This window comes from Psammomys obesus, unplaced genomic scaffold, assembly GCF_907164565.1.
Source record: "Psammomys obesus unplaced genomic scaffold, mPsaObe1.curated_primary_1811, whole genome shotgun sequence".
NCBI classification, from domain to species: Eukaryota; Metazoa; Chordata; class Mammalia; order Rodentia; family Muridae; genus Psammomys; species Psammomys obesus.
Genome location: NW_026585643.1, coordinates 3,991,454 through 4,001,569, shown reverse-complemented (window position 1 = coordinate 4,001,569; position 10,116 = coordinate 3,991,454). Strand labels below are relative to the sequence as shown.

The following is a 10,116-nucleotide window of genomic DNA, read 5'->3' as shown; positions in this document are numbered from 1 at the left end:
GCTCTTCACAGACTCTGTTTGTTGGACGCCTGTTGGCTACACACCATCACTCCATCACACAAACCCACAGCACGAAGCAAACAAAACCCACCTGGAGATTCGAGGCAGAAAGAGGTCCCCATGAGCAGAGAACTGGACAACAGGAGAAGGCTAGACTGTCTCAGACCTCTACCCCCCCCACACACACACACAATCCCACTTCAAAATGCTGATAGGAAATGTTCAGTGCAGTCACTTCCAGGAACTTTTGGAACCATCCATTAAATCCTGAATAGTTTCTAGTCAGTCCTGATGAGACTTAAGATACCATGGCAGTCAGCAAATCTTCCAAACCAGACCTCTCCTCCAGAAAATCACATCGCCCACTTGCTTAAGAACTACAGTAGGTTTCTGATGTCCTTCCCCACCCCCTCCATCTCCGGCACCCTCCATAGAGGCTAGAGGTTACCCACACAGACTGCAGCGGAGTCTGGCAAATGAGTCCAACCACGGGCTATCGAGAACATGATGCTGTTGACAGCAGAGGAACTGGAAGGCGGGAGTCTTAGCTTCCTACCTCTCCCAGCAACATCAGCCTGAGGGATGACCCAGGACTCCGTCTTCGGTTACTGACATTCAGCAACACAAGGCAGCTCTGCCAGAGTTCCAAAGGAAACTGAGGCAAGACAAGAAGGCAGGGCCCAAGTCAAGGCCTCCATCTTCTGGCACACAACAGTGTGACTCAGGTGTGGGATCTGGCACCTCCGTTTCCTTGTGTGTTAAAATGGAGGTGCTAATGGTTGCTCAGGACTGAGGGGGGCGGCCTGACACAGCAACGCAGCAACGACCGCTCTCACATCTTATAATGTGACCTTCTCATGTCCTAGTGAGAGAAGTAGACGGTATTATGGAGTTCCATGAGTTCTCTCATTGCCTGAAATACTAGTTCTTTTTACTCCATGGGGCTTCCGTAGTATCAATGTCTTTCAAAAAACATAGGTTCACACTCCTAAGAACCTTGCAGGGCCTGTCCCTTTTTAACCACTGGGTTTTTAACCAATCTTCCACTGAGAAAGCTTGCTGACAAACCCTGGGAAGACTCAACTTCCAGTGGTCTGTCACCAAAGCCACTCAAGGTGGCCAGTGTCTGAAGGTCTTGAGGTGTGGGGGAGGGGGTCCCTTTATGAAGAGGGTTTTTTTTTTTTAATGTTGAAATCAGGAGGTCTCTGCAATAAACGGAGTGTGATCCTCCTCGCAAAGTAACGTAAACCCGATAATGCTATTTTTAAAAGGCTTTAAATAACTTTTCAATGCAAAACAACCCACTTAAAGCAGACTTAATTCATTTTATGAGCCAGTTCTAAAGCCGAACCGCTAGTGCTCCAAACGCCACCCTGAACCGAAGGGAGCCATTTCATATGTCATCAGCCCTGGACCACTCGTGCTGTGACATTAAACCAATAAGTTCCACATGGCTGGACCAAAAGGAGTACTCTCTGCTCGGCTCACTCTCCCTCACTTTGGGATGACAGAGGGGATTTCCCTAATAGAATCTCCTGTGCTTCTGGCTGAGCCCATTTTATGCAACCAGAATAAATTAAATTAAATTAAAAAAAAAACCTCCCTCATCTGAGCCTTTGGCTCCAAGTGAAGCCCAAAGCTAAACTCTGCTGATGTGATTTCCCCGATAAGTTACTCTTACAGGCTTCACAATGCTGACCTCAAATCCACATGGCAGTCAACGGTAGTTCAGCCAAGGCACAGAGCTTGATAGCCCATTTGATGCTTTTTAATTAAAATTCCAAGTTGGTGTTTTGTTTTCAAAGGAAGGATGGCAGGGATCAAGGTGACCTCGTGCAGCCAGGCTGCGGAATGCCCGCCACCGTTTACACTCCAGCAGCTCCGAGGGAGGGCAGGGCTCTGCCACAGGAAGGATCGCTGACAACTTTCAGAATGGTTCCCGGATATAAATAGCAGCAATGGCATGATACATTCTAGCAGGAAAGACTGGAATAAAAGTAGGTTACTGACTGGCAGATGCCTGCCTGCCAGTGAGCAGTGGAGCATCAGGACTGGGCTCTTTCCAGCTATATTTAGCATTTGCATTAGTGTAACACTGAACAATGCCCTTTAGGAGAACCACAGAAATCAGAGGAGGAAAGATGACTGAAATTGATGAAGCAGTCGCTATGAGAAACCTCTGGGCACAATCACTGTGATAAATACCTTGTTAAGTCCCCGGCCATCCCCACCTTATGTTCCCCGTTAACACTAGGGGTCCATTAGCGAACGCTGCCACCTCTCAAAGGGGAACCCATCTGCATTTAGGAGTTAGCAGCAAGCTGGGCCCATCCAACCTGACAAACCATTCCTAGAATTAAAAAAAAAAGAGAGAGAGACAGACTGCTAAGCAAATGCTCCAAGTTTTTCAGGGTACTCTCAGTTCGTGTGTGGTTTTGTGTGTGCCATCTTGTTCTTTTCTTTTGCAAAGTTATTTAAAATACAGCAGGGAAGAGGTTTAGGGGTTACTCTTTGGCAAAACTTTAAACAAATGGTGGCATGAGTTAAAGGATGGATGGCCTTGCCTTGTGTGGATCCTTGTTCTAAAAGGGTCAGAAATAAGTACCTGGGTGAGATTTGAGCTGTGGTTTTGAAAATGGAGAGGTGGGGGCTCCTCCGAAGAAAAGAGCAAGCCAGCCCTCTTGACCAGCTCTCGGGTCTCATGACTCAGTGTGTTGTCTCGGAAGGATGACTACACGGGTTCATTCTGGTTCTTTGTGGGGCAGTTGGTTCCACACAGGGTACAATGTGTGGCATGGAGAATTCTAAGCACAGCTCAATCTCTTAAAGGCTGTGTGACCTTGGGAAAAATCTGCCAGCTCTCCCCGGCCCTCCCTCCACACCTGTGATAGGGGATGAGAGTCCACTGAGGTTCACACAACTTTGTGTTCCCTGAGCAGTAGGGGGAGTGTGGGGAGGCCAAGGAAGTTTTCCACCTTGCAGAGTGGCAGCTGGGACGCCAAGAAGTGAATTAAGTCAGCAAGCCAGCAGGCCGCTGTAAAAATCGACCTGCCGCTTTCTTCCTACTCACCTGTTGTCTCTTATGCCCACACTCACAGCACTGTAGTGCCATCACCATGAGGTCCTCTTCAGAGCTCAGCAGATGTTGCTGTCACAACCTTAACTCCCCAGAACATCTCGCGTTATAAAGTACCCAGCCTCGGGCACTCTGATATAACAGCACAAGACAGACTAAGAAGAACTGCCATAGAACAAAAACAAGAAAATGCAGGCCAAGGTACTTAACTTGATACCTAGACTATTCTCAGTCCTCAAGATACATTAGTTATTACGATGACCAGTGCTAATACGTCTCCAAAAGGACAAGCGTAATTAATATAAATGGGGGATCTGAGAATGTTCATTTTTTTCCCCAAACCACAGTGGGATGCAGAGCCACTGGGGAGTGCTGATCAATCCTGACAGTTTGCCATTGGGAGCACCATTTATGGAGTCCTGTAGAACTGAGATAAGCCTGCTTAGAGTAGGTATTGTGCATCACCCTTAGTCCTCCCTCAGTTGAGCATCTGACCTGCGTTCAAGGATTAGATTGAAATAAATCCAAGCTGCTAATCCATCTCATCCCCCACAGAACAGTCTCCTTTTTCACAGCAATAATGTGGATTGCACTCATGGCACACATTTCCAAAAATAAACTGCGCTTGGGAAGATGTTACTGTGAGAGACAAAGCAAAGACCTTCCGTGTGTTGAGTAGCAGAGTCACAGCGAGCTATTTTTGCCTTAGAACCTTAGTGTCTTTTAACTGAGCTGAAGCACTCTGAGAACAAGATGTAGCCTTTAGGTAGAAGAGGGCTAAAAATGATGAGAGGGATTTGCTGACTGAAGGTGCGATTTGTATGCAGCTATGCGGAGACCCTAAGTGATGGGGAAAGAGGAGCCTTGTCTCTAGCTGAGGGTGTTGAGGCAGGTGATGTGCGAGAAGAGTAGATGGCAGAGGCTACCTTCGTGCAGCTACTGTGCAAATCACTGAGCGAACCCTCCACCGCTGTGAGACTTGGCATCTCCAGCCGTAAGAAGACAGTAATCCAAGGGTTTCAGAAGGAACCAGAAGGCACTTCTCCCTGGGAGACAGCCTTCACTTTCCTCTGCAGAGGGGGGCATTTACAGCAAGGCCTGCCACAGGCTAGCCCAGCTAGCTCTATGTCCCAGTGCCTTCATCTAGATGAGCTCCTGTTTCTGGGGACATCAAAGCAGGCTTCCGGCCTGACTTCTGCCAGCACGGCTCTGCTGAAACACCCTAAGACTTTCTTGTTTCCAGGGTTAGTCACCTTCAGCCAAGGTTTGTTTCCTTCCTTTTTGCAGCCACTTCCCACTGACTGCTTCCCATATTAGAATCCTTTGCTTTTTGTTTTCTCCTTGTTTGGTAGATTCCATGCTACAGTGCTGTTATAGGTTTTTCCCTGCCTCTCTGATGCTTTTCCTCTGAGTCTACATTATACACACACTGCGCCCTTCTGAGAGAGAACTGTGTCATCCTCCAACATTTCTAGACTTCTTCTTCCCTTCCTAAAATTATCTCCCAACCCTACCAAAAGTCTCATTTATTTCCTTGTCCTCAATTCTCCATTCCTGAACTTACAGCTCCATATCTGAGGTCCTAACACCACATCCAGTCCTCAGGCAGGAGGTAGAACATTCACTCACAGGCAGGGGATGCAACAGCTAGAATGGGCTGAACCAGGGATAAGGGGGGAAAGATCAGACGCAACTCCACACTATTATTCTCCACGTAAGAGTCCAAGGATTCTTCAGTTTCACATTTCACAAAAGAAGCCAAAAGTACAGGTTTCTGACAGTCCTTTGCATATTTTGTTTTTCATCTGGGCCTGACAGAAAGACTCACCACAAAATATGAGGAAAATGAAGATGACTCTGTCTTAGTGAGATGGTGACCTAAGAATATATACTATCAACCTTCATAAACAAATTTGCTGAGTGGCCTTTGAGAGGTGGGATCTTTGGATGCTCAGTGGCAGTCGGAAATTTGTCCTGAGGAGGACTCAAGATGTGGCCAAAGCTAAACAAACTCCTCTGGGCCAAAGGATGAAGGAGTGGCCCATCCTTAATCCAAGCAGGGTTGTCTAGAAAATATAATTGAGATAAAGGTTCACCAAACAAGCTCTGTATTTGCTTATCTATGTAACCATTGCCACTGAAAACACTCAATGTGCGTGAGGGCTGCTGATTATTGTATTAGTTTCACTCCTGTTGCTGTGATTAAAATGTCCTGACAAAAGTAACTTAAAGGAGAAAGGGTTTGTTTGAGTTTACTTCTAGAGCAGCGGTTCTTAACCTTTCTGATGCTACAACCCTTTAATACAGTTCCTCATACTGTGATGACTCATCATGATGACCATAAGATTATTTCCATTGCTATTTCCTAACCATAATTTTGCTACTGTTTTGAATCATAATGCAAACATCTATTATGCAGGATATATGGTATGCAACGCATGTAAAAGGGTCATTCTACCCCCCTCTAACGGAGCTGTGATCCACAGGTTGAAAGTCACTGTTCTAGAGGGACTGCATGCCATCATTGGGTGGAACCCATGGAAACAGGAGTATACAGCCACTGGTCACATTGCAGAGAGAGAACAGGAAGCGGGATGAGGCTGTAAATCTGCACAGCCTTCCCCAATGGTCTACTTCCTCCTCCAAAGCTCCTCCTTCTAAAGGTTCCAGAACCTTCCCAAACAGCACCACCAGCTGGGAACTCAACTGAGCCTCGGGGACACATTTCACATTCAAACCACAGCTGTCAAAGTATGAATATTTTAATAAATAGATCATCCATAAGTAACTCAACTTCTTAGACATTGTTCAAGTCAACCCCATGCAAAAGATACCTAAGAGCCAAATGTGACCCAGGAGCAACTAACTTACCTTTTCTCTCCTGAGTCACAACTTTGAGTGCCACTGCACACCTTCTCTGAAAGTCTTTCTGGAGCCTCACATTTGATAGCTTCAAACCCAGCTTAGTCTTCCCTCGGCAAGCCCTTTTTGCTGGTGCCTGTTATTAAATATGGCCAGTCCCATCCTCCAAGCACCTGGGTGTGAAAACTGCACCTTTTCTGTTTCTGATCTCGCGTGGTTTCAATGGGTCCCGCCTCTAGACCCCAGTTCTCGTCTCATTTGCACTCTTGAATTCCACTCCTGCCTTACAGTAGGCTTGCACTCTTCCCATTTCTCCTTCTCCCAACAGTAATCCCAACTATTGGACAATTAATTTTTCTAAAATATTACTTTTCCCATAATTCCCTTACTCAGAATCTTCAAAGCTTTCTATAAATGCAAAACTTTAGAGTATCTCCTTCTGAAACTGGCATCTAAGGTCACTGTACTTTGATATGAGCGTTGCTCATTATTCCTAAACATGTTGTATACACTCTCCTTCGGTGGCAATGGGACCTCCAGAAATTTTCTGAAAACATGGACATTTAAGTATGAAGTTCATTTCCTGTGCCTCTTGAGGCTAGGTATGCCTGGGTGACTAAGATCTACTAAAATCTAGTTCATATGAGTTTTTATGTGACAAGTTCTACAAATCTTCCCTGAGAGGCATGTCATATACACCCTTTATTTCCTCTATTTTTATCCATATTTTTTCTTTGTTGGAATGTTTTTTGAAAAAGACAGAATTCACAGTGTGCCTTAGACTGGGCTCAAACTTGCAGAAATTCTCCTGCCTTTTGCTGTTCAAGTGCTGAGATTACAGGCAGAAGTCACCATATTCTCTTTTCTTTGTCGCTTCTCCACTTTAATGTCTAGACCACAGCTTCATTGGTCAGGGTTCTCCTGAGGGAAGAGAAACAAAGAATTCATATGCAGATAGACATGGTTAATTATCAGAATTGGCTTATATGATTATGGGTGCCAAAAACTCTGACAACATGCTTTCTGCAAGGTGAAGACTGCAAATTTGTTGATTTAATTTGATTCAATCTGAAAAGCTGTAAAACAAGAAAGCCAATAGTATGAGTCCTACTTCCAGGCTATATCCTGGAGTAGAAGCGCCAGGAAGAAGCATAGTTCAAAAGCATGTAAATAGAAAGGCCTTGATTACAGAAGACAAGAGAATTCTCTATCTCTCTGCCCCTTTGTCCTATCTAGGCCCTCAACACACTGGATGACTCGCAACACATTGGTGAGAACAAATCCTCATCTAGTCCACTGATTCAAATTCTAAGCTCATCCAGAGTCACCCTCACAGACCCACCTAGGAGTTTCATCAGCTCTTTGGGATCTCTGGGCCTAGTCAAGTTGGCAGATAAAATTTGCCATCGCAATGGTGCTTGACAATCTTGGACCATCAACTGAAGGACCACACTGGAATAACGAAATAGAAGAAACTTGGATCCCTAACAATTCCATTTCTTCCCTGGACCTACTGGGCTTGGTAAATTTACATCTTAGGTCCTGGTTGTTTTGAGATTTCTACCACTTAGCTAAACCTTAACCTCACTAATCAATCCCACAGAATCTGTTTTCAGGCCCTAACCATGTCCATTACCCAAGCCACACGTTGTCCTCCAAGATGACTCTGCTCCCCTGCCTCTCTCTTCATTCTCATGCTAAATCTGGATATCCCTCTCTCAAGACCCATCTCAAGTTTCATGTTTCAGTTCCATGAAATCGTTCTTCATCCCCACTAGTAATATTGAAGATCACTCTGTTCCCTACCTCCTTTTACCCTTCCCTCTCACTTTTTGCCTACCATCCTTCCCCAGCATTTTGTCTGTTCTTCTCACAGATCCTTGTATGAGCTCTAACAACACAGGTTCATACTCACATACAGCAGCTTATGTCTCAACATTGTCAACCTTGTGCTCCTCAAACACAATGGGTAGATGTTTGTTCAATTGAGGTAAGAAAAAAATCACCTACAGAAAACAGTGGCTGAGGATAGGTTGGAGACAAGCTCTGTATGCAGGATTCAGGCACATCTGTGACTGGATGGTTGATACACCAGCTCCTCCATGTCATTGCTTCAACCCATGTCATTCTCAGATCTGAGGAATCAGTCATAGCAACTCTCTATGCCTTGCCCACGGCTTTCCCCTGCCTCACTGTTACCTAGCCAACCCCTAACAAGAACAGCCTTGGCATTAACCACTTGGCCATCAGGCCAGTTTGTCTATATATTCATCACTTACACATTTCACGACTCTTGACTCAGACATGACCTCTGCTGTACTCTAAGATCCATGACTCCTTCCAACTTTTTCTTTTCGAGCCTTATCTGAGTGACAGTACGAATAGCTTGGCTAAGAGTCCAGGATTACATGGCATATGGCCCCTGTTGGATGCAAGCCACACGGTGAGATTATCCAGGACTGGCCATGGTACCCATGAGCTGCTTCTCTGAAAGCCTCCATTATTTCTTCTTATCTGTGACCTCTGGGATGACACCAAAATAAAAATATGAAAGAAAGGCACTGGGAGAGAAGATAGACCATCTCTGGGCCCCAGACCACTCGGATTGAGCCTGCCAGGGTGTCCCTTCCGAGGGTCTGCCCAAGTGACATATGTTCTAAAAACTGTGGCTCTGTAGCAGCCTGGACTGGATGTACATCTCTGCACACTGAGGATTCTTGCATGACCTCCACCTCGCCACTGCTTATCTAGAACATCCTAAACCTGGTCAGTGCAGAGACTGACAGTGGATGGAAAGGAAAGATAGAGGGTCATGCAACCATCTGGGTGAGTAGGAAGGGAAGGAGGAGGGAGGCACTGGTTTCCAGGGGTTAAAAACCAAGCCTCCTCTGAAGCATCCAAGGCCAGGCCATCCTCTCTCCATTAGAAGCCTCTGCTCTCTGCCATTGATCCTGCTGTCACCACAGTCACAGAGAGCATTCTTCCTGGCACCTTCAAAAGGCAAATTCAGGCAAAGACCTTGGCTTGAACCTTAGATTTATTTTCATCCAGTGCCTGGCTTTTACTGTATTTTTTCCTATTTTTCTTCTTTTTTTAATACTATCTTTTCTATTTTTTTATTTTTTATTTTTATTTATTACAATTTATTCAATTTGTAGCCTCCTCCCTACTCCCCTCCCAATCCTGCTCTCCTTCCCTCTTCTCCCATGCCCCTTCCCCAGTCCACTGATAGAGGAGATCCTCCTCCCCTTCCATCTGACTCTAGCCTATCATGTCTCATCAGAACTAGCTGCATTGTCTTCTTCTGTGGCCTGGTAAGGTTGCCCCCTCCTCAGGGGAAGGTTAACAAAGAACTAGCCACCGAGTTCATATCAGAGACAGCCTCTGTTCCCCTTACTAGGGTGCCCACTTGGAGACTGAGCTGCCATGAGCTACATCTGTGGGGAGGGGGGGGTCTATGACCTCTCCATGCATGGTCCTTGGTTGTAGTATCAGTCTCAGAAAACACCCCTGGGCCCAGATTTTTTTGGGTATTTTGCTTTCCTTGTAGAGCTCCAGTCCCCTCCAGGTCTTTCTATGTCCCCCTTCCTTCATAAGATTCCCTGCACTCTGCCCAAAGTTCGGCTATGAGTCTCAGCATCTGCTTTAATACCATGTAGGGTAGAGTCTTTCAGAGGCCCTCTGTGGTACGCTCCTGTCCTGTTCCCTGTTTTCTCCATCTTCCAATAATTGTCCCATTTGCCTTTCTGAGTGAAGACTGAACATCTTACCTAGGGTCCTCCTACTTGCTTAAGTTCTTTAGGGAAAAAATATAGAACACATCACGAATTTGCATGTCATCCTTGTGCAGGGGCCAAGCTAATCTTCTCTGTACTGTTCCAATTTTAGTATATGTGCTGCTGAAGTGAGCACAATGCGTTCTTTAAAAAAAATATTATTCAGCAACACTTCTTGTTTTGATGCACGACTCTTTAAGCGTCCCTCTAATACTTACATGTGGGCCAGAAGACCTTTTTTACAAAGGTCCAGGTAGTAAAAGCACGTCAGCTTTGCAGGCCATTCAGTCTCTGTCATTACTATTCTTTGCCCGACAACAAAAGCAGCAGTGACACACACACACACACACACACACACACACACACACACACAAAAAATTAAAAAAGGAAACTAATGAGCAT

At 45.5% G+C, this 10,116-nt stretch overlaps 1 non-coding gene across 1 annotated transcript; it reads right to left on the bottom strand.

Moving 5' to 3' along the window:
• Positions 1-9,743: 9,743 nt before the first annotated feature.
• LOC129684796 (U6 spliceosomal RNA) lies at positions 9,744-9,850 on the bottom strand. The gene has a single exon (XR_008721397.1). It is a non-coding gene; the product is annotated as a U6 spliceosomal RNA (small nuclear RNA).
• Between the last annotated feature and the right edge of the window lie 266 nt (positions 9,851-10,116).